Source organism: Canis lupus, chromosome 1, assembly GCF_003254725.2.
Source record: "Canis lupus dingo isolate Sandy chromosome 1, ASM325472v2, whole genome shotgun sequence".
NCBI classification, from domain to species: domain Eukaryota; kingdom Metazoa; phylum Chordata; class Mammalia; order Carnivora; family Canidae; genus Canis; species Canis lupus.
Window position 1 is genome coordinate 118,690,169 of NC_064243.1, and position 22,479 is coordinate 118,712,647.

Here is a 22,479-nt window from a genome sequence, read left to right on the forward strand (position 1 = left end):
AAAAATGAAGAGATGTGTGAGCTGGAGCCAGAAACTGTCAGCCGGTGCCCCCAGAGACCTTGAGCGACAGATGGCAGACCCCAGAGGCCAGGACAGGGGCGCCGGTGTCAGCAAGAGGCAGGGATCCAGCCTGGGCCCTCATCCCTCCTGTGACAAGGAGCTGGAGCTGAGGTCCTGCACAAAACTCAGGCTGGAGAAAGCATCCCACTCAGTGAAATGGGGGCTGGAACACTCACCCCATCTGGGAAAATACAAAGAATTGTGGGAGGTAGGCAGTTTCCAGAAAGAAAGGAAGTCCCAAGCTTGCACCATGGCCATGCAAGTCCAAATTTATAATACTTACGTTGTGTAGACTCCCCACATACAGAAATAATGGGAAAAACGGGTCGCAACTGATGCATCCATGGGATTGTCAGCAGAAACAATTTTTGAAATGTTCTGACGCAACACTTTTACAATGCACGAAGCACAGAGCTACCATAAAATCCTTTCTTAATATATCACCAATCTTAAATCAGTTTGGATAATTTTTGCTTCCCTAGAATATCATATAGAAATTACAATCTAGGGGTGCTTGGGTGGTGCAGTCGATTAAGCATCTGACTCTTGGTTTCGGCCCAAGTTATGATCTCAGGGTCCCTGGATCGAGCCCCGTGTCCACCTCTGCGCTCAGCATGGAGTCCGCTTAAGATTCGCTTCTGCCTCTGCCCTTCCCCTGCCTCAGATAAATCAACAAAATCCAAAAAAAAAAAGAAATTATAATCTGCTCAAGGAAATGATTCAACCAGAAGGAAACAATCAACTGATAAACAAACAGAAGGACCAGCACTCTATGAACCTGCAATAAAGAAAACCCTGAAAATGATATATGATTACGTTCTAAATTATTAAGTGAGTAAAAGGACTAAAACCAATGAAAGAACAGGAAACTACTAAAACGCAAAGCCCACAGATCTCAAAAATTGCTATAGGATTTCTAGAAGTAAAACACAGAGTGATTGAAATTCAAAATGCAATACAAGAGTTTAATAACGGATTAGTTAAATGGGGAGATGCAGTGACCAGGAGAGAAACTGGACATACTCCCCCAGCACGTATCCATGGAGAACAGGAGACTGAGAGAATAAAATAAGAAGGTCCAAAATGATACTAATAATCATGGAAACTGGCAGCAATGCATCCCCAGGGACTGAAACAAAGCCAGATCCATCTAAAAACTTAAAGTCCTGTTTGTGTCCATGTAGGGTCTCTGGAGCACTTCAGGGAACACTGGTAACTAAGACTCACACGGCGCTGACCATATGCCAGGAGCTATTTTAATCACTTTACATATGTTAACTCCTTTAATGATCACAACAACCTATGAGTTTGGTAATGTTATTATGCCCAATTTATGGATGAAAAAACTGAGAAACAGAGCGTTTAATCGCTTGTCCTCCACTATTAAGCACCGAAGGACAGTCAAATCCACGTAGCTACCTGCAGAGTCCGTGTCTTACCCCCCGTGCCAGACTGCCCTTCACACATGGGGCTGGCATTTCAAAGGCTGATAAGGAAAAGACCTATTTGAAGATATGATAACTGAAAACTTTTCAGAACTTGAGACAGCTATAAGATTCAATGTATAAGCGCGTCTGACCTCCAAGCAGGGAAAATAAAGTTACATGCCTAGACACACCCAAGTGAAGCTGAGGAATAGCAAAGCAAAGAGAAAATCACAAAAACAACTAAGAGAGAAAGATACTGTCCACAAAGGACTGAAAGACTAACTCCAGGCTCCTCTGATGAGCAGTAGAGACCAGAAAACCATGAACTAGGTCTTCAAAGAATTAAAGAAAACACCTATCACCCCGGAGTTCTAGACCTACATCGACCATTCAGGGCAAAATCATATGTAAATGAACAAAGTCCCGGAGAGTTTCCACAAGCTTTCCCTGAAAGAACTAAGAAAAGTAGGTATGTGCAGCAGTCAGAAATGGGACCCAGAGAGAAGGATGCAACAAGCAAGAGTGAGCAAAGGACTTGGCAAACAGCCATCAATCCAAATAACCATGAATTGTAAACAATACTGACAGTAATGCTGTTAAAAAAAATTGGGGAGCTTATTAACAATCTAGTGCTAAAGTTAAACAAAAGATACGCGATGGGAATACGATCAGAACAGGTGTTCCGTCATCATTGTTTGTTTTGGAGGAAGGCAGAAATCTTGGTTTCATTCATACTGTATTAAGCCAACTATGCATATTAAAAATGTGAAAGTAATCTCAGAAAGAATAAAACACAAAATGCGGAACCTCCAAATCAGAAGAGGGAGCAAAATAGGAAAAAAAGAAAATAACAATCAATCCTCCCAAATCAGTAGAGGGAGCAAAATAAGAAAAAAAGAAAACACAATTCATATTTTCAAGCAGAAAATATTTTTAAAGATTTTATTTGAATTCCAGTTAGTTAACATACAGTGTAATAGTAATTTCAGGTGTACAGGATCCAACACTTACATACAACAACACTCGATGCTCATCACGGGGTACATCTTAATCCCCATCACCTATTTCACCCATCCCTCCACCTGTCTCCCCCCTGGAAACTATCAGTTCATTCTCTATAATTGAGTCTATTTCTTGGTTTGCCTCTCTTTTTTCTCCCTATGCTTGTTTGTTTTGTTTCTTAACTTCCACATATGAGTGACATCATATGGTATTTGTCTTTCTCTGACTTATTTCACTTAGCATAAACTCTCTAGCTCCATCTACGTCATGCAAATGGCAAGATTTCATTCTTTTAGACGGCTGAGTAATATTATGTGCATCGACTGATGAATGGATAAATATGATGTGGTATATATATGTGTATACACAGTGGAATATTACTCAAAAAATATTTTTTGATAAAAAGAAAAAATGATTAAAAAAAGTAGAAAACACAAAATAAAATGAAAGAATGCAAATACACCAATAACCACACACACAAAAAAAAGATGAACTTGCTATAAGAGGCCCTTCCAAAGCATGATGCAGAAATGCTGAAAGTCAAGAGATACTAAAAAGGTTTTATTACGTAAATAACAAGGCAAAGATTGTTTTTTTTTTATTTTTTTATTTTTTTATTTATTTATGATAGTCACAGAGAAAGAGAGAGGCAGAGACACAGACAGAGGCAGCAGGCTCCATGCACCAGGAGCCCGATGTGGGATTTGATCCCGGGTCTCCAGGATCGCGCCCTGGGCCAAAGGCAGGCGCCAAACCGCTGCGCCACCCAGGGATCCCTGTTTTTATGATAGTACTATAAGGCAAAATAATATACCTTTTAAAAAAATAGAGAGTAAATGTTGATAAGATTACAAAGAAAAATTAGCAAATTTCGTAATCATAGAGGGAGACTTTAACACATCTGGCTCTGATATTCATAAATTCAGCATCCAAAAAAATTAAGAATATAAAAGATACACCAACAATATAAGTAACAAGACTGAGCTAAAAAGACTGTATAGGGGATCCTTGGGTGGCTTAGTGGTTTGGCGCCTGCCTTCCTCCCAGGTAGTAATCCTGGAGACCCGGGATTGAGTCCCACATCGGGCTCCCTGCATGGAGCCTGCTTCTCTCTCTCTCTCTCTCTCTCTGTCTGTCTCTCACGAATAAATAAATAAAATCTTTAAAAAATTAAAAAATTAAAAAAATAAAATAAAAAGACTGTATATAGATTTTAGATATAGATGATATAGATAGAATTCTGCACCCAACAATTAGAGTTTATATATCATTTCAAATATAACGGGGGGTGGGGATCCCTGGGTGGCTCAGCGGTTCCGCGTCTGCCTTTGGCCCAGGGCGCGATCCTGGAGTCCCAGGATCGAGTCCCACGTCGGGCTCCCGGCATGGGCCTGCTTATCCCTCCTCCTGTGTCTCTGCCTCTCTCTCTCTCTCTCTATGTCTATCATGAATAAATAAATCTTTAAAAAAAAAATATATATATATATATAACGAGGGGAAAAAGACCATATACCAACCAGGACACAAAGCAGTTCTCGGTTAAAATTAAAGAATCAATAGCATGCAAACCATAATTTCTGACTACAGTGCAATAAAACTGAGAAGTAGAAAAGAAAAAAAACGCTCTGGAAATGTCTAAGAGCCTCAATAATTCATGAATCAAAAAATCACAAAGGAAATTATAAAACTTCTAGCTATAAACAGCAGTATAATAAAATAATTATGTACCCCCAACAAATTAAGGTTCATCCAGAAATGTATTACAGAACTGCTCATTAATTAAATTGGGAGAGAAGAAGTCCTTGATTATTTATAAACACAAACGTATATGGGATACTTTGTTTTTTTAAGTTCTAAGAATCTTATCTCATAGACAGCATCATGATTAATGGTGAAACATTAATATCAGGAATAGAACAAGGAAAGCCCGCTGGTATTTAATATTATCCTGGGAACACTTGCCAATTCAAGTAGAAAGGAAAATTGAATAAAAAATATGAATAAATAAAACAGCAAAAAGGAGTAAATCTTGGGGCCTCCGGGTGGCTCTGTTGGTAAAGCGTCTGACTCTTGATTTCAGTGCAGGTCAGGATCTCAGGGTTGTTGAGATCAAGCCCCCCTTTGGGCTCTGTGCTGGAGGAGGGGGGGAGTCTGTTTGAGATTCTCTCTCTCCCTCTGCCTCTCACCCTCCTCACAGGGGCACAAGCATGTGAGTGCTCTCTCTCTCTCTCTCTAAAATAAATAAATCTTTTTAAAATAAAAAAGGGAAGGAAGGAATAAATCTTCATGACCTTTTAGGGTTAGGCAGGGCCTTTTTGGACACAATACCAAAGACACAAACAACAAAAGAAAAAAAAAGGGTAAGTTGGATTTCATCAGAATTAAAAACTTTTCCCTTGCAAATGATACCATCAAGAAAGTGATAATACACAAAATAGGATAAAATACATGCAAATCATATATCTGATCAGGAACTCATACCCCGAATATATAATAAAGAACTCTTACAACGCCATAATTTAAAAAACAAAATTAATTTACACGCAAAAGATCTGAATCGGCATTTTCCAAAGATGTACAAATGACCAATAAGCACATGAAAAGACACTCTACATCACGAGTCATTAGAGAAATGCAAATCAAAACTATAATGAAATCAAATACTAAATGCAAATCACAGACTACTTCGCGCTTTCTACGATGGCTATGAACCAAAGAACAGACAGTAACGAGTATCGCGGAGAGGTGAAGAAATTAGAGCACCCATACACTGCTGGTAGGCATGTAAAATGGTGCAGCCGTTCTGGAAAACAATCTGGCAATTCTTCAAAAGGTTAAGCCCAGAGTCATCAAATGACCCAGGGTTTCCGACCCTCTGTTTATATCCAAGAGAAACGAAAACATACATTCACAAAAACCCTGTACACAAATGTGTACCTGGCAGTTTTATTAATAAAAGCCAAAAATCACGAACAACCCAAATGTCTATCGGTGGGTGACGGGATGCAAGAAGTGTGGTATATCCATACAACGGAATATTATTCAGCCCTAAAAAAGGAATGACGAACTATCTCAACAGGGATGAACCTGGAAACCATTATGGTAAGTGAAAAACAAGACAGAACAAAAAGACCACCTATTACATGACTTATCTACGTGAAATGTTCAGAATAGACACATTTATAGAGACACAACGTAGATTAGGGGTTGCCTAGGACTGGGGGGGAGCGGTGACCAAAGGACTCCATGAGGCACTTTCTTCACTTAGCCTCGAGGATGCCAGACTCTCTTGGTTTCTTCCTATCTCACTGGTCACTCTCGGCCTCTGTTCTTGGTCCCTCCTCATCTCCCTGACTTCTTCCTGCTGGAATATTCTAGGTGTCCGCTATTGGTCTTCTTTTCCTCTCCTTCTACACTCAACTCCTTTACTGACTTCAGTCTTTCTTATGGCTTCAAAAACCATGTGCTGATGACTCTCAAAATTTCTATCTCCAGCTCTAACCTCTCTCCATAACTCCACACTTGGATATCCAACCTAATATCCAACATCTGCAGTTGTGTGCATGTTGGACATCTCATATACAGTACGTCCCTAACTGAACCTCTGGTCTAAACCCCTCCACCACCTGCTCTGCCCACTGTCTTTCCCAACTTGGTTGGGGGTAACGCCATCCTTCCAGGTGCTCAGACTAAAGCTTTCCTTTCCTCACACCCCATCTAATCCATGAGGAAATCCTACTGGCTCTGCCCTTCAAAACTGATCTGGAATCTGACCCACGTTACTGCCGCCATCTTGGCTCGGACCATCATCTCTGAGGATGTAAGAATCTCTCAGTTCTTTGCCCCTCGGCATGGTAGCAAGAAGAGTGATCCTCTCAGAACATAATTCAATCTAGCACTCCTGTGTTCAACACCTCGCAGTTGTTCCCCACCTCACTGGCAGTGAGGTCAAATTCCTTACCCTGCCCTACAAGGCCCAAATCATTGGCCCTCTCCCCATTCTCTCCCAACCCCACCTCTGTGGCCTCATTCCCAGCTACCCTCACCCTCCCTCTCTTCACTTCTTTGCTGGTCCTTATTCCTGCCTTAAGATCTTCTACTAAGTAACCCCCTGCCCTGGCAGACGTTCACCTAGATCAAGATTGCTCAACCTTGGCACTATCACCATTTGGGGCCAGACAATTCTTTGTCTGGGGACTGCCTTGTGATTGTAGGATGTTCAGCAGCAGCCCTGGTCTATTCGCACCAGATGCCAGTAGCACCCCCCAGGTTCCCCTGGGGCACAACCGCCCCAGGTTGAGAACCACTGGTCTGGATCATCTGCAGGGCCCATGCCAATACTCCCCGCAAATCTCATGCTTGCTCATGTCTCACCTTCTCAGTGGTGCTCACCCTGACCACCCTACTCAATTCTTCCATCTACCCCACTTCATCCCACACTTCTAATCCCTCAACCCTGCTTGGCTCTTTCAAGTAACTATCACATTGGCTTCATGTAAGCTGGGATATTCCTCTGCTTTGTTTCCTGGTATAACCTCAACGCCTAGAACAGCGTCTGGCACACGGTTGGCGCTCAAAAAATATCTGTTGAATAAATGGATCACAAGACCCAATACAGCAAAACATAATACATACATTAAAAGGTTAACTCATCTACAAATTTGTCCTCAACTTATCCATAAATGAAACAGTCCCAACACAAATCTCTATGGGATATTATTGAAAACTTGACCCAGTGTTCCTTTAGGGCACCTAAAAGAATTTTTAAAAATGGGATATCACACACGAATAATGGGAAAACACTTGCCCTCTATGATATTAAAAGTGTGTTCATACGATACACTAATTAAAATGGTGGATTCTGGTCCTAGAACAGGCAGGCTAAACCAGAAGAGTCTAGGAATGGCCCCAGTAAACAGAAGAATTAAGCAAACGATGATGATGGCATTTGAAAAGCAGTCAGCAAAGGGTGAGTGCTCCATAAATGGTGCTGTGATAGTTGGTTGGCCATTTTACACCTGCACTATACATGCTACGCAGAAATATAGAGGTAGTAACACACGCCTGCGAAGTTGCTCGAAAAGTCTTAGGTGGTTGCCTCTAGGGAGCGGGACTGGGAGACACGGTGAGGGATGAAGCAGGGAAGTGTTGGGTTTATTCTAAGCCTTTTATTATCTATGCCTTTTAAACTACATATATGTATTACTTTGATGAAAATTCAAGTTATTTTAAAAAAGCAATAAGCATGCCCCTCTTTAACCTATCAAGTTGACAAAGATTTAAAAAATGAAGATTCGCTGGTGTGAAAAAGGCACACTCATGCACCGCTGGGTCTTTCTGGAAGGTGATTTGTCGAGAAATATTAAAAGTCTTAAAACCACGCATACCCTTTGAGCCAACAAATCCGCTTCTAGAAATTTATCCTGAAGTGACACAAAGGAATACAGCAAGAATGTTCGCTTCAACATTCTTTAAAATTGGAAAACAAAAATGAAAACCACCAAAATGTCCAACAGGGAACTGTTTATATAAATTATGATAAATTCATACGAAGCAATGCTGTGCAGGTGTCAAAAGCGGGATGGAAATAGATCCATTACCCTGGAAAGGCTTCCATGATATATAAAGTGATTAAACAGGTTGTGTGCAGTAGGCATAAAAATTATTGCATTTTTATAAAATGAATATGACTTACGAGTTTATGTATATAGAGATATAAATATAAGATATTCCCTCTCTGTAACAATGTATAGGAACCCCAGACCCAGAAAATGCGCTGAGTAGGTGGTAAGGCTTTTATTTTCTTATTTTTATAAAAAAAATCTTAGTTTTAGGGGCAGCCCGGGTAGCTCAGTGGTTGAGCTTCTGCCTTCGGTCCAGGGCATGATGATCCTGGGGTCCTGGGATCAAGTCCCAGGTCAGGCTCCCTGCATGGAGCCTGCTTCTCCCTCTGCCTATGTCTCTGCCTCTGTGTGTGTGTGTGTGTCTCTCATGAATAAATAATAAATAAATAAAATCTTTTTAAAAAAATCTTATTTGTTCCCCTGCTAAAGCATTTTTGCAGGGGTTTTCTAGGACTTGTGAAGGTGGAGACAGGAATGCTGAGGTGAGGTCCATCAGATGTAGGGTGGCATCCACATGGTCTCCTGTGCTCCCCACTCATCCAGAGCTCCAAGCCGAGTGGCCCGACTGGGCAGGTCCAAGCTTACTCAGGGCCCGGCCAGCAGCTGGGTACCCAAGCCCCACCAGCGAGGACCCCCTACCCAGCAGGTGGGGGCAGGTCAGAGGTCACACTTTCGGTGATCACAGCCCAACTCTACAGCCATGGCCTGGGCTCTTGGCAGTTACTGTCCCTCTCCTGGGCTCCGGCCTCACCCTCCAGCCAGGAAACTGTTCTCCTCGCCCATAAGCTCTGGGCTCCCGATTATTTCAGCCCAGAGGCCAGATGTACTTTACAGGCAGATTATATGGTCGGTGTGAGACTTTGATTTTAAATTCTGAATTCGCCTCCATACTCTAAAGGAATACATTTCATGCAAAAATTTGCCTGTTCTTGAGTATTCAACTATCTGGCCACTATCGACCCTGGCCAACATCCGGCTGGGGCAGCTGGAGCCGAGTTCTGAGTTCTGCGGCTCCCTTCCAAGGGGTCAGGCTCCCGGCGTCCCAGACCACTTTTCCTTGTTGCCCTGGGTCCTGGCCTCAGCGGGGGCTGAATCTTCCATCCGGGTTGCTCCAGGTCTGGGCTGCCTCCCCTCTCTGCCCACCTTACCAGGCCCCTCCTCCCTCCCACCGAGTGGGGGAACCCATGTCCACAGCTTCCCCCGTACTACCCTGCGCTTTTGGGACATGGGATTTTCACATCAAGGAAAATTCCTCCAAGTCTGCCCCCTGCTCAGAGTCAGGTGGTTTGGGGGAGTCAGATCCCGGGGAACCTTTTGGCTGCTGCTCAAACCCTCCCCAGGGGACCAGGACCAGGACCAAGGCCCAGTCAGCGCCTCATGCAGTCCTGGGTTCAAGAAGGGACCACAGGGCAGAAAGAACGATCCTGGTCCCTGGGGACTCTGATGCCAGCAGAAGAGACTCACCCAGCAGACACCTGGTGTGGGAAATCCAAAATCCCAAAGAGCCCAGTGTGGTGAGTCCCCAGGCAGGGGGGGCTTCTTGGAAGACCCCTGTGAGGAAGTGAGGGGGCAGGAGAGGGCAAAGGGAAGCGCAGCGAGGCCTCAGGGGTCCTGCAGGGCTCTCTGAAGCTGGGGGGACCCAGGGGGGGATGTAACCCTGGGCAGGAGCCCCCCACCCCCACCCCCAGGATACGGCTGGGAGAGACAGATTTTCCCAGCAGCCCCCAGGGTGGTCAGGCAGGGCCAGAAGGCTGCCCCACGGGAAAGGCCAGGAGGTCTCCCACAGGCCCGCTCTCTCCCCAAAGGCCTCGCAGGACAGGGCCAGAGACTCGAGACAGGAGAGTGCACTGAAAATTCAGTCACATCCCCGGCATTTATTTGAAACAGAACATTAATTCTGACTGTCATTAGAGTCCATTTCAATTCTGTAATAACATAAAAAGTTAAGAGTCTAATTTATTCATACAAATCTTGTTAGCATCCAATTTCCACATAATGTAACATATTCCTTAAAAAGCTGACAAAGCAGGAGAAATTAAAAACGTAAAAAAAAAAAAAAAAGAAGCATCCACGGGTGCTCATTGCCACAGAGCCAAAGGTGAGGACGGGGAGGGCAGGGTGGCCCCAGAAAGGGCTGGAAGCTCGGAACAAGCCTGCGCAGGTTGCAGCCTGGGAAGGAGCTGGGGCTGCCGCCCACCACATCCGCCGCCCGGGGGGCCCAGGCAGTGGGGCTCCCCCTCTCCCCGTCCCTGCCCAGCTCCTGCCCCGGGCCTGCAGGCTCCCCAGACAGCTCCCCAGCACCTTCCCCAGCACACCCGTCCTCCGGAGCCCGTAACTCCTCTTAATTACACGTCCGCGGTGTTTGCATTAGATAGCTGTCACCCTGTAATTTACCCGTACACGGGTTTTAATTGTGCATTAATCTTCCCTACACGCCACTCCTCTGCTAGAATCTGTAACAGCAGCACTTTGGGCCATTTTGTTTATTCCCCAACCAAAAATAGCTGATGACTGTAGAGGCAGAGTGGCCCTCCCCTGCCTTTCCGGGATTACCTGCTGGGGGCGGGGGCTGGAGAGCGGCTCCTGGCACCTGCAGGCTGCCTTTAAACACAATATTGGCCTGTTTGGTGGCTGACATCAATCTCGGAGGAAAGGTCACGAGCAAACAAGCGATCTTCCAATCACCTGCCACGGGCTCCCCGCTCACATCCTTTCTCTCCAGCTCAGGCTGCTGGGTGCTGGGAGCACCCTGGGGACGGGTCTCACGAGGGGGGTGGGGGAGGGCGATGTGGGAACCTAAGGAATCCACCAGCGTGGAGGTTCCAAGGTCACTTGGAGAACCACGAAGGAGAACTATAAATTACAAAGCCCTGGATGGCTGCCAGGGCCCCAGGAAGCTACATTTAGCATATCATTCTGGCAGCAGCAGGAGGAAGGCTCAGCTCCCTTTCCGAAGGAATTTGAATGGAATTTGTTACAAGAACATTGTGATTGAAATATCACCAATTGGCTTTTCACGACAACTCAGCAATAGATTGCAGTTGCGATGGGTGTGCGTGTGCGTGCGTGTGTGCGTGTGTGTGCGCGCGCGGGTGCTGCGGGGTAGCTGTGGTGCTCTCCAGCTGGCCGAGGTCCATACAATATTTATGAAATCCAGATGAAGCCCTACACTGGCAATGAGCTGATATCATAACACAGATTTCAAAAACGTCTTGACATTTGCCCAAGATCAAATTTCCCCTTGCGAAAACCCACGAGGCCCTCGCTGACGGCGCGCGCACCACGCAGCCCCCTCCTCCCCGCAACCTGAGTCCCCAGCAATCAGCGCTGGGCTGGGAGGCCCTGGGGTGCACAGTGGCCGAGGACCCCCCCCACACACACACACATACACACCCACCGCCACGTCCACTTCTCCTTTGTGGAAAACACGAGCGGTGGTTCTCAGGGGTGAAAGACAGGAGTTTCGGCAATTTTTTATTGTTAAGCACTTTGCAGCGAGCAACACCGAGCTCGCTGATCTCCTTATTGACGAGGCTCTGACACGTATTTGGACCAGGAGAGCCGGGCGGCGATCATCCGTCACGCACTGGCCCCGGGAAACAAAAATGAAAACAGGAGATGTATTTCCTTGGGGCCACAGATCTCATTTAGGTGCAACCTTCGATTCATCAGGAGACGCCAGGAGGAGGAACGTCATCAGCCTTCCCAAGGCCTGGGTTACAGGTTATTTCCAAAGTCGTCCCTAAGGGCAGCCTCCACCCCAAAGGGCTCCTCCTGGGGATCTCTCCCCTTGCTCCCCTCGCTCCTCTCGCTCCCCGTGGCTTTTGGAGACCAAGGCTCCCCACCTACCGGTCCCCGCAGTGGTGAAATAGTGCCTGGGAATTATTGCCTGCGATCCGGGCCTGAAGTCCCCGGAGATTGTTTATGAGTAAAAGGCGAAGGCGATTTAGGTAGTTTCTGATAAACACTTCATACCGCACGTCCTGCGAGAAGCAGCACACTTGTCAGGCACGCATCTTTATGAGCTGCCCGCCTATAAACCTCGCGCGGAAGGTCCCTGCTTAATGTTGGTTTGGCAGTAAATTGGCGCGACGCACGGGTCTGCTGCATCAAATTAGCATCGACCCATAAAACGCTACTGAATGATTCTTCAAATCTGCCAAGCCTTCAAATCAATTTTGGAGAAAGCGTGAAGGGTTTTTGGTTTGGGTTTTTTTTTTTGGGGGGGGGGGGGTTTGAAACTTTGATAAACCTTTCATATTAGTTATCACAGAAGAGCATAAACCTTTCTAATCTGTCTTTCCACCAAAGGAAAAAAAAAAAAAGGTGTTGTTTTTTCCCAAACTGCTTTTAGCTCTTCCATTTTGCACACCCGCCTCCACACCACATAAACAATGTGCGTGTGTCATGGATTCTTTGTTGCCCTATTTAAAGCGAATGGTTACGCTGGCCCACAGGGTCCGTGGTGGCCGGTGATCCCACTGTTTGGAGAGGATTTCTACTGGTACCAGGATAAAGTTCTCACTCTTGGCCTTTGAGGTGTAGTCCCCAGTTCACCTCCTCCAGGAAGCCTTCCATAACTCACCAATGAACTCTGATCGTCACTCTGTGCCTGTGTGTGTTGGGTCAACTAGACTACGTTCTCATGGGGGCTCAGCGCACTTCCTTCCCCAAGAACTTCCTTCCCTGGGACCCCCAGGGGTGGGGGGCTCACCCTGACAGTCCATGAGGTGTCATCTTTCCCTCCCCATCTTCGAGGGCCAGCCCCTTCACACAGCCCCCCTGCAGATGCCCCAGCCAGAATCCCTTGTTCTTACCCTTCAACCTCAGAGATCTCGGCCACCCTAGCCATCCTCTGCTGGTGGCACCTGATTTGTGTGTGAATCTGCCTCTCTGGGGGCAATGGCTGGGTCTCAAAGCCACACTGAGAACAGAACCTTGATTTGAACCCCCAGGGTCTGACCCAGAGCTCTCATCCCCCGGGCCATGCTGCTTTCCACGGAATATGTCAGATTTGAGGAGAAAGGGAACGGGCCACACCAAAGAAAGGAGGCCCTATCCCATTCTGATGGAAACCACTCCTGTGACGGGGAGGAGTGGGTGAGGTGGTCCCAGACACGGCCCTCCTGCCTTCACTTGACTCAGGGGCATGTCATCCATGAAACGGTGGCACAGAAAAGCAGAGGACACTGCCCGGCGCAGGGAGGGAGTGCATTCGGGGGGGCCTTCAGGCTTCTCCAGAAGGACCCGATGACAGAGAAGCCCATCAGAGAGAAGGTCACCCAGGAGTGGTTCCTAAAAGGCCAATGCCTGGAGCTCTGGGGGTGAACATGGTTCTGGGGACACCAGCTCCGGAGCCTAGGGCCTAGGACCCAAAGGCCTTGGTCAGAAGCTGGTTTTGAAGATGAGGAAGTCATTTACAGGGACAGAGCACCAGGACAGGACACCCTCCAAGGCCCGAGAGCCCGGCTTCCAGAGCCTTCCCCATAGCGGACCAGGCTGCTGACAAATCCCCATCCAGACAGCTGGGCTGGGAGGGCAGAGCTCAAAGGGGAAGGTTGGTCTTCTGCTCCTCCGTTTGGTGGGCACTCACGGGGCCCCGCTCTGTGCCAGGACTGTCGTAGATACCGGGACACAGCAGTGAACAGAATGGACAGGGCGGTCACGCTCATGGAACGTGTGACGGGAAAAAAAGATGAGCCACAGAGAGACGGACGCATGGCAAGGATTCATTCGGTGACTGGCGGCTGGGGCGGGGGCCCCGTGCCCACGTCTCCGACAGCTCCCAGGGTGATTCTGAGGACAGTGCCTGGGACCCCAGTCCCATCGAGAGAAACACCTGTCCACTCCACCCATGGCACTCCAACGGGCAGATTCAAATCCACGCCGTAGAGGGAATCACCAGCGCTCCCAGACATTTAAGATACCCACAATTTAGAGACAGGAAGTGGGAAGTGAATCTTCAAATTTGTTGAATACTGTTGTCAACTTCAACATATCCTCAGCAAAAAAATAAAATAAAATAAACTGTATTAGTCATCTGGGAAATGAAATTAAAACTACAGCGCTACCTCTACACGCTCACGGAATGGCTGAAGTGAAAACCACCGACCACGTGAAGTATCAACACGGATGCAGAGCAATGGGAACTCACATTGAACTGGTGTCGGTGCGGGGGACTTAATAGACAACGGCCAGCACCTCCACAGGGTGACCCTCTGCACCTCCCAAGACCCAGCAATTCTCTTCGGGGAATATGTTCATTAAAAAGTGTCCAAGACACTTGATGAGAGATGAGCACTGGGTGTTAGACTATATGTTGGCAAATCGAACTTAAATAAAAACAAACATATTTGTAAAAATAATAAAAATAATAAAAATGAAAAATAAAGCTCAGCATCCTCATAATGGTGATAATAGTACGTACCTACACCAACCACAGGTATTAATATAAGGGTTAGGTCAAAGAGACTTAAAGCTCTTACATACTGAGCACTCAATAAATGTTGGCTATCGCTATCAAAATTTTTTTAAAAACTGAAATTAAAAACACTGCCCAAGAGATACATGCAGGAACATTCACAGCAGCACTGTTCATAACGACCCAAAACTCTGAGCAACCCCAATGTCGATCAACTGGAGAATGGGTGAATAATTTGGGGTATATTCACACAGTGGAATCCCACAGGTGCAAAAATGAACAAACGACACAGATGAATCTCACAAACGTGACGGCAAGCCAGACCCCAAAGTGTACAGACTTTTGCTTCCAGTTCCATCAAGTCTTAAAATAAGGACAACCCATCAGTGCCATTCCAAGTAAGGGCAGCAGGTACCCGTGGTGGAGGGGAAGGGCCTGGGAGGGGACCCAGGGTCCTCTGGGACTCTGGATTCCGGCTCTGGTGCCAGCACTGAGGTGTGTGTGGCTTGCGGATTTTCACGGCACGGCGCACAGTCTTGGTGTGCATACTGTACTTGGAATAGAAAGTTCTCGAACATACTGAACGCAGGATGGGGAAAAGGCATGGACGGGAATCTGCCTGGGAAGGGCGAGACCCAAGGGGGCACAAGCCAGTGGGGCCACATGCCCCCTAAGCCTTTGTCACATGACCAGGCAAGGCCCCGATCAACGTGCTTCCTCGCACCCAAGATACAAAAGGACTCGCTAAGCTTCCGCTGGCCACTGTGACGTAGATTCTCTTGTCCCCATTTTACCGATGAGGAAACTGAGCCTCTGGCCCACATGGTGACCAAGTGGTGACACTGGGATTTGAACCCACGCGGTCGGACCGCAGGTGCTGGTTTCATTCAGCTGCGTGGGGTGGGTCGAGGGGCGGAGGTGGTCGCCACGGCTGCCCGTGGACACTTGAACTCACGGCCGGGCCGAGGAGCTAAGAGATAAATAAGAGGCCCAGACCGTGCTTTCACAGGGATGAATGGACATTACACGTGCAGATGACACCAACCCTCAAGAAATGAGATAACATCAGGGGGCAAGGAGGCGGCCGCTGTGCGGGCAGTGACCACGGGGGAGGGGACACCCACATCCACAGGGCTCCCAGGCCGGCCCCAGCCTCTGCGGGAGAGGTTGGAATGCGGTGTGGGAAAGCCGAGGGAGCCTGGAAGGGACCCTGGTCTCGGAAGCAGCATTCTGATTGGACCCAGAAGGATACCAAGGGAAGGGGTTGAAGAGACTGCTCCTGGTGAAGGAGAAGGGGCCCAGACAGGCTGGCTGCATCACCCTCCTGCTCCACCAGTGTAGACGGGGGACCTGCTTTGAGCACTGGCTCCAACACTCCACACAGGCGGTTTGCATAATGCAACGGCTTGACCAGTGTAGACAGACTGCCTGAATGGGGTGCAGAGCTCAACCAGGAGAAACAAGCTGCCTGCATCCCCAGCTGAGCTCAGCGGGTACAGACGGACGGCACTGCACGCGGGGCTCACCCCCCTCAGCTCTGGGAGCCGGGGCCAGGGTCCGTGGGGCAGGGCTTGGGAGAGCCCAGGCACAGCGGAGGTGCCCGAAGCCGCCGAGACTTGGAGGGCTCTGAACCTGGTACCAAGTCCCGCGGGGAGTGGGGCCGGCCCCGACTAAATGGGAAGTCCCAGGGCTCACACCCTTGACTCAGCCAGGATAGACAGACCACCTGCAGCACGCACTGGCTCAGCTAGTGTAGGCGGAGTGCCTGCATCACCCACTGGCTCCAGCAGTGTAGACAGACCGCAAAGTTCGGCTCACCCTGCCTGCCAGCAGCAATCACGGAGTCCTTCTCCCAAGCTCATCACGACCCAGACTGCCAGAGAGGGAGAGCACTACCTGCATGAGCACTGAAATCTGCTTGCACATTCGCTCGGCCTCCTCTGGGCCTGGCAGGCGGCGCACGCACGGAAGGACAGCAGCCAGTATTTGCTGGGCGCCTGGGGTGCTCCCCTCAGGAGCACAGGAAGCAAAGCTCCCACAACTCAGGCCTGGAGGAGGGTCTCGGCGCTCACAGGCTTGGGCAGATGGGTCTTGTCCAGGGAGATGAGTCAGCCCCCAAAAAGAAGCATCCTTGAGGGTGGGGGGATGACTAGCCTGCCAAGTGTGAGTCAACCTGGACTAAGGGCTGCTGGCAGAGGGCTCTCCTGTGTCACCTCCCCACCGGTGAGCACCTGGGCACGGCTGGTGGCCTGTGGCGGTGAGGCAGCAGCCAGAGTACAAAAGGGGGGCCAGTCTGGTGAGGCTGCCCTCCAAGCAGAGGGTCCAAGTGCTGCAAGAATCAGCTCCCGAAACACCCGGAGCCAGAGGAGTCATCTGTACCTCCTAGCATCCTCTCCTTGGCTCTCATCCCTCCCGTCCCCGAGTCTGGCCCGGCCAGGAAGCAGCTGGCTCAGGCCCAGGCAGAGTGAGGACAAGGTGACAGCGACCTGGGCTGTTGCTTGCAGCTCAGCGGCCGCTCGGCTCAGGGCCCACAGCCAGGAGCGTGGGCACAACGGGAAGCGGGGTGACTCACAGACCCGCTTCCCCCCCACCCCAGCTCTGCAAGACAAGTTGACGTCTGTGGGGATGCCGAGCTGAGCTGCAGCCGGCCACAGAGAACTCGCTGACATCTAGGGGAACTGGGGAGCTGTGAGGCTGGCGGGGGTATGGGGGGTAGAGTCCCCAGTAGAGGGCAGGAGCAGGTGCAGACGGTGGGGAGGGCTGGGGGGCTGGAGTGAGGGAGGGCCATAGGAGAGTTGTTCTTTCTGGCCCGGGCCAGCTGCCAGGTCGGGTACAAGTGGTGGCAGGTGAAGGACCTCCCAGGGCCCCAGGAAGCTAAGCAGAGGACACCCAGGCCAAGGCCACGTCTGGCCAGCAGCCCTGCGTGCAACCCACCCCAGAGGAGAGTGGGCATCCGAGCGGCCTGCCCCTCCTTGAGACCCCCACCTCCTTCCTGCAGGATTCCCGCAGCCCCCTCCTCACTGGGCTCCCTCCTCTGCAGCAGCTGGTGGGGTCAAGTCCTAAGCTTCTCCTCGGCCCTCGAGGCCCTATATGGCCAGGATCTGGCGGTGTCTCCACTGCAGCAGTCCCTCCACTCTGCCGGCCACACGGGCCCTCCGCGCTCCCTCTCACCCGTTGGCACGCCGTGCCAGGCAAGCTCGACCCCTCCCTCTGTCCGCCCCCCTCCTTGCTTCTTGGTTCCAGGGCTCTTCCTTCAGACCTTCTCAGGGAGGCCCTCCTGACCCTCAGTCCAGGTGGGGGGACTCTGCGATGCATCTCAGAACCACCCGGATGTCTCTCTCCTTCGTGGGCTCATCACAGCCCAGGAATGCGCAGCACTGGGTATCTGGTGACGGTGTCGTGTGGCACAGCAGGAATCGGGGAGAGCGAAAGCAGTGACGGGAGAACTGCTCCCTACGAGGAGCAGGGGCCACTCTGAGTTGTGTTGACTTTCTGTCCCCAGCGCCCGGCACAGAGACAGACACCTAGTGCCTGCTGCGCGAACATCCACGCACACAGCAGAATGCGGGGCAGCCGCAGCGCGTCTGATGACAGGAACGTGGCCTGGAGTCATCTGGCTCCAGGTCTCAATGTTGACAACCTTCATTTAGTTCAAATAACTGTTGCTCGCCAGGGCCACCTCCAGCCGTGGCCTGGCAGAGACGGGGAGCCTTGCCCACGGTCCCCAGCAGCAAAAAAGTACTGATTTCCCAGAAACCCAAGGCTGCCTCCAAGGTGGGGAGCGGCAGTGGGGAGACCCAGGCCCCTGACAGCACCCAGACGCTCTCCAACTTCCCTCCGACTTCCCGGAAGGTGGCTTTCGAGATGGAACCAGGGTTGCTTCTTGCTGTCGGCCCACCTGGACCCAGGCTTCCCCCTTCTGCCCGTGGCCGAGGCTGCATCTGGGCCAGCAGGTGCACGCTGCCGCCCCCGATCACCAATGACAGGTCGTTTTGTACAGGGTAAAAGCCACAAGTTTTTCCCACAACCGATCTGTTAAGTCTCATCCTCTGCCCCAGTGATTTACCCACCACGGGGTCACACACCTTCTAGCTGGGAAGAAATGACATGGAAAAAGAAAAAAAAAAAAAAGAAATGACATGGCATCTCCCGTGTGCTCTGCCACCTGAGTTAACGCAGCCCTGTCCCCTGGTTGGTTGAACCCAGGGGTTCCCTCTGCCCATGGCCAGCCTTTGCCCAGGAGGGAGGGACCACAGCCGCTCTGGAGTCAGGCCAGTCCTGGCCATGACTCCACAGATAGTGCCACGGAGCCTACGTCCCCCTGCTGTCACCGCACAGGCTGGCTGCTCCCAGCAAACTTCCTGAGCTCCAGGACACCATCGCCTGCACTCACATCCAGACCAGCAGCCTTGATTTTTTTTTTTTTTTTTTTTATTTCTCACCATCCCACGGCAGGACCACATTGATCTCGCTGGGCCAGCACGACATGGATCTTCCGTTGCTAACTCATTACCTTCTGATTAGCTGGAAGGCCAGGCCCTCGTTTCACAGTGTTTACTGGCTTTGACAGCCACAGTTGTTCACGAACGCACGGCCACATGCTGGGTCCACTTTCCTGCCCACAGGCTCCCTCCCTGCCCCACGTGTCTCCCACGTGGCTGCCACACCCAAGAGAATCAGGGAGATGCAGCAGGGGCGGGTGACTGCAGACATCCCCCACTCCAAGCCAGGCAGCAGGCTGAGAAGGGGGCCACACCTTCACAAGACTCCAGTGACCCCCCCCACACACAGGTGCCTCCAACCAGATGCATCAGCAAATCGCCATAAAAGCTTTGAGCGCCCATCACTTCGATCAGCAAAACCACAAAAAAGCCTATCAGGTCGCCGCTGGCACAAACTCTTGAGTGAAGAACAGAGGAGCAGTCTGCAGGGCGTTTCCAATCCGGAGACTCTGCCGGTCCACCTTCTAAGTGGATCCAAGGCAAATCCTGCAAGGAGCCCACCAGCACGCTTTCCCAACGACCATATGGCAAAAAAAAAAAAAAAAAAAAAAGTAGCTACCGAACTTTCCCAGACTTATTAGCTTACATAAACAGACATTTGAATAAATGTTTAAAAAATGAAATTCCCTTGATACCCTGTAATCAGTAAATGTTCATTATGGAAACACAGCAAATATGCATGAAATTTCCCAAGTGGTATTCTGGCTACAAGATTAAAAAGGCATCTCCAACAGCAGGCTGAGTTACAAAGCATCCTCCTCCGGTCACAATCCGGGAAAGCTGTGCCAAGCCCAGGAGGTCAGACAAGCCTGCTCCTCGCGCAGCCGGAGCCAGTGAAAATCAGCCTGTGCTCCTTTGGGCCGCTGTCGTGGCATCTTCTAAATGAGCCCCCACATCAGCTGATTGATGTCTCTCTATAAATAATTAATCCTTGACCTTGTTTTAAGAAAGCCCTGACTTTTTAATTTGGGGTCTTTTTAAAAAATCAATACCGGGGAAACATAATTCACTCTGTGGCGTCTGATTCTGAGTAAATAAATAAATAAGCTGTGTCATCGGTATGTCTCAGGGTGAATGGGCTGGGCAACGGGATGGGGCCTGACTCGGCGGCTGTGTTCAAGCGCTATTAAATTATTGATCATCCTAAGAGACTCAACCTCTCAGGGTCTGCGTTTTGTTCCTCCCGTGGGTCATTTCACAGAGGCAAGGCAGATGAAGGCTCTGAAGTGTTGTTTCCACTCCCCGCGAGGGGTCCTCAGCCCCCCTGTCCTGCCACATGTGGTGGCCTGTCTGGATTTTTTAAAAGGGTGTCCTACAGGGAGCAGAATGTCACCTCTTCCTGCAGCCTGTCTACCTTGCTTTTGGGACAGGGACAGAGGGTAGGCAGGAGAGACCATAACAGATGGGAAATTTTTATCTTTTAAGATTTTATTCATTCCTAACAGACACAGAGAGAGAGAGAGAGGCAGAGACACAGGCAGAGGGAGAAGCGGGCTCCATGCGGGGAGGCTGATGCGGGACTCGATCCTGGGACCCCAGGATCACGGAGGCAGGCCCCAGGAGCTGAAGGCAGACCATCAACCACGGAGCCACCCAGAGGCCTCCTCTAGGGCGGGACTGAGAAAAGTTCTGCACCCATTGGCCAGGGTCAAGGTGAAGTCGGATGTGAGAGGTTCCCCAGAGAAAGTGGGCTTGGTGGTGCAGCTTGTGAGCATCCCAGAGATGAGGAAGGGCCGGGGTGCCCGGTGCCCCGTGCCCCCCGCCCCCCTGCCGCCGCCTCTCCCACGGTGCCCTCCACTCAGCGCCTCCCGCTCCGGCCCGGCGCCGCCCGCGCCCATCTCCCTAGCCCAGCCCGTCACTGCGCAGGGGCCGACTGGGAGGCGCCCCGAGGACCCGGGACCCGGGACCCACCCCACACCCCAGACCGCGGAAGGCCGGGAGCCCGGGACCGGCCCCTACTTCCCGGTTGCAACAGCCGGGCAGCGAGTGTTGCCAGCCGAGGGCGTCGTGCGGCCGCCGCTCCGGGTCGGGGTCGGGGTCGGGGTCGGGGTCGGGGCTGGGGGACCAGAGGCACCGCGCACGTTGGGCGGCGGGAGGCCGGCGCCTGGAAGGGAGAGGGCCCCGTGCGCCCCAGCGCCAGCACCCGCGCCCCCAAACCCGCCACGCAGCCTCTCCCGGCCGGGCCGGCCTCCCGCGGGTCACCGCTGGCGCGCACAGCTGCAAGCCCGCGGCAGGCGCCCCCCCGGCCCCGCCCGCCCCCCCCCCCCCGGCCGCCTCCCGCGCTCCCGGACGCCCGCACGCTCGCCTCGAGCGCAGAGCAGGCCGGTGCCCTGGAGTCGCGGGGCGGGGACGCGGCCGGAGCGCGGGGCACCTGGGGCGCTCGGTGGGGAGCCCCGGGCCTCCCCCCCGCCGCCGGGACGCGGAGCCGAGCACCGCGGGGACCGGGGAGCCCGAGGGGTGGCGGCGCCCGGACGCGCGGCGGCGAGTGGGAGCCAAGGAGCCAAAGTCTAATTGAAGTTCCCGCTCCCGGAGCCGGTCCCCAAAGCGCGGCCGCCGCGGAACCCCGCGCGCCCTCCCTCCGCCGCGGCTTCGGACGCCCGGGCGGGGAGGAGCTCGGCGCCGGGACGCAGTGCAGCGCGGGTCCCCCGGGACCCTCGGGCGCCCGCACCGGGGGGGGCGGGGGGGCGGGGGGGCGGGGCGGCGGGGCGGCGCCGGGGCCGGGGCCGGGGCGGGCGGGGGCGCAGCGCACTTACCTGGCGCCGCCGGCGCGCGGGGCCGCGGGCGCCTCCAGCCCGGGCTCGGTCCTCCGCGGCGAGGCGTCCGCTGCCGGGAGCCCGGCGGCCCGGGCCCGGGGCCTCCTCCCGCTCCGAGCGCAGCGGGTGCGGTGGGCGAGGCGGGCGGCGCGGGCCGGCGGCCGGAGCGCGCAGCAGAGGGCGCGGAGAGGGTGCGGCGGCGCTGCCTCCGCGGGCCCGCCCGGCCCGGCCCCCGCCCCGCCGCCGCCGCCGCCGCCCCCGCCCCGCCGCCCTCCTCTCCGCGCCGCGCCTCGGGAGCCGGCGAGCGCGCCGGGAAGGCTCCCAGCGAAGTGCGAGCGGAGCCTCCGCGAGGCTGCAAAGAACGCCGCGCCCGCTCGGAGCCCCGCCCCCGGCCTGGGCCCCGCCCCGCGGTGGGGGTGGGGGTGGGGCGGCGGCGGGGCCGGGGGGTCACTCCCGCGATCCCCGGGCCCTCCCGGGAGCTCGCGGGCGCCGCCCCCACGCGCGCTCTGCGGCCCGGGCGCCCCCCCCAGGGACCGCGCGCTCCGGGGGAGCCGGCGCTGGGCGCGGTCGGCGGCCGCGGGGGCGGGGCGGGGCGGGGCGGGGGCGGCCTCCCGGAGCGCGCGGCTCCCGGCTCCGCTCCGGCTCCCGGCTCCCCCGCTCGGGGGGCGCACGCCGGCGCCGACCCGGGAA

The 22,479-nt window shown here is 52.4% G+C and overlaps 1 protein-coding gene across 2 annotated transcripts in view; it reads right to left on the reverse strand.

Annotated features, from left to right (window-relative positions):
• The window catches only part of CHST8 (carbohydrate sulfotransferase 8), a 130,132-nt gene extending 108,235 nt beyond the window's left edge, over positions 1-21,897 (reverse strand). The window contains exon 1 of one of the 2 annotated variants that reach the window (XM_025425193.3): positions 21,790-21,897. The gene's annotated coding sequence lies outside the window, so the exon portion shown is untranslated. The remainder of the gene's footprint in view (positions 1-21,789) is intronic. The other variant, XM_025425194.3, reaches the window with a different exon arrangement.
• Positions 21,898-22,479: the final 582 nt, after the last annotated feature.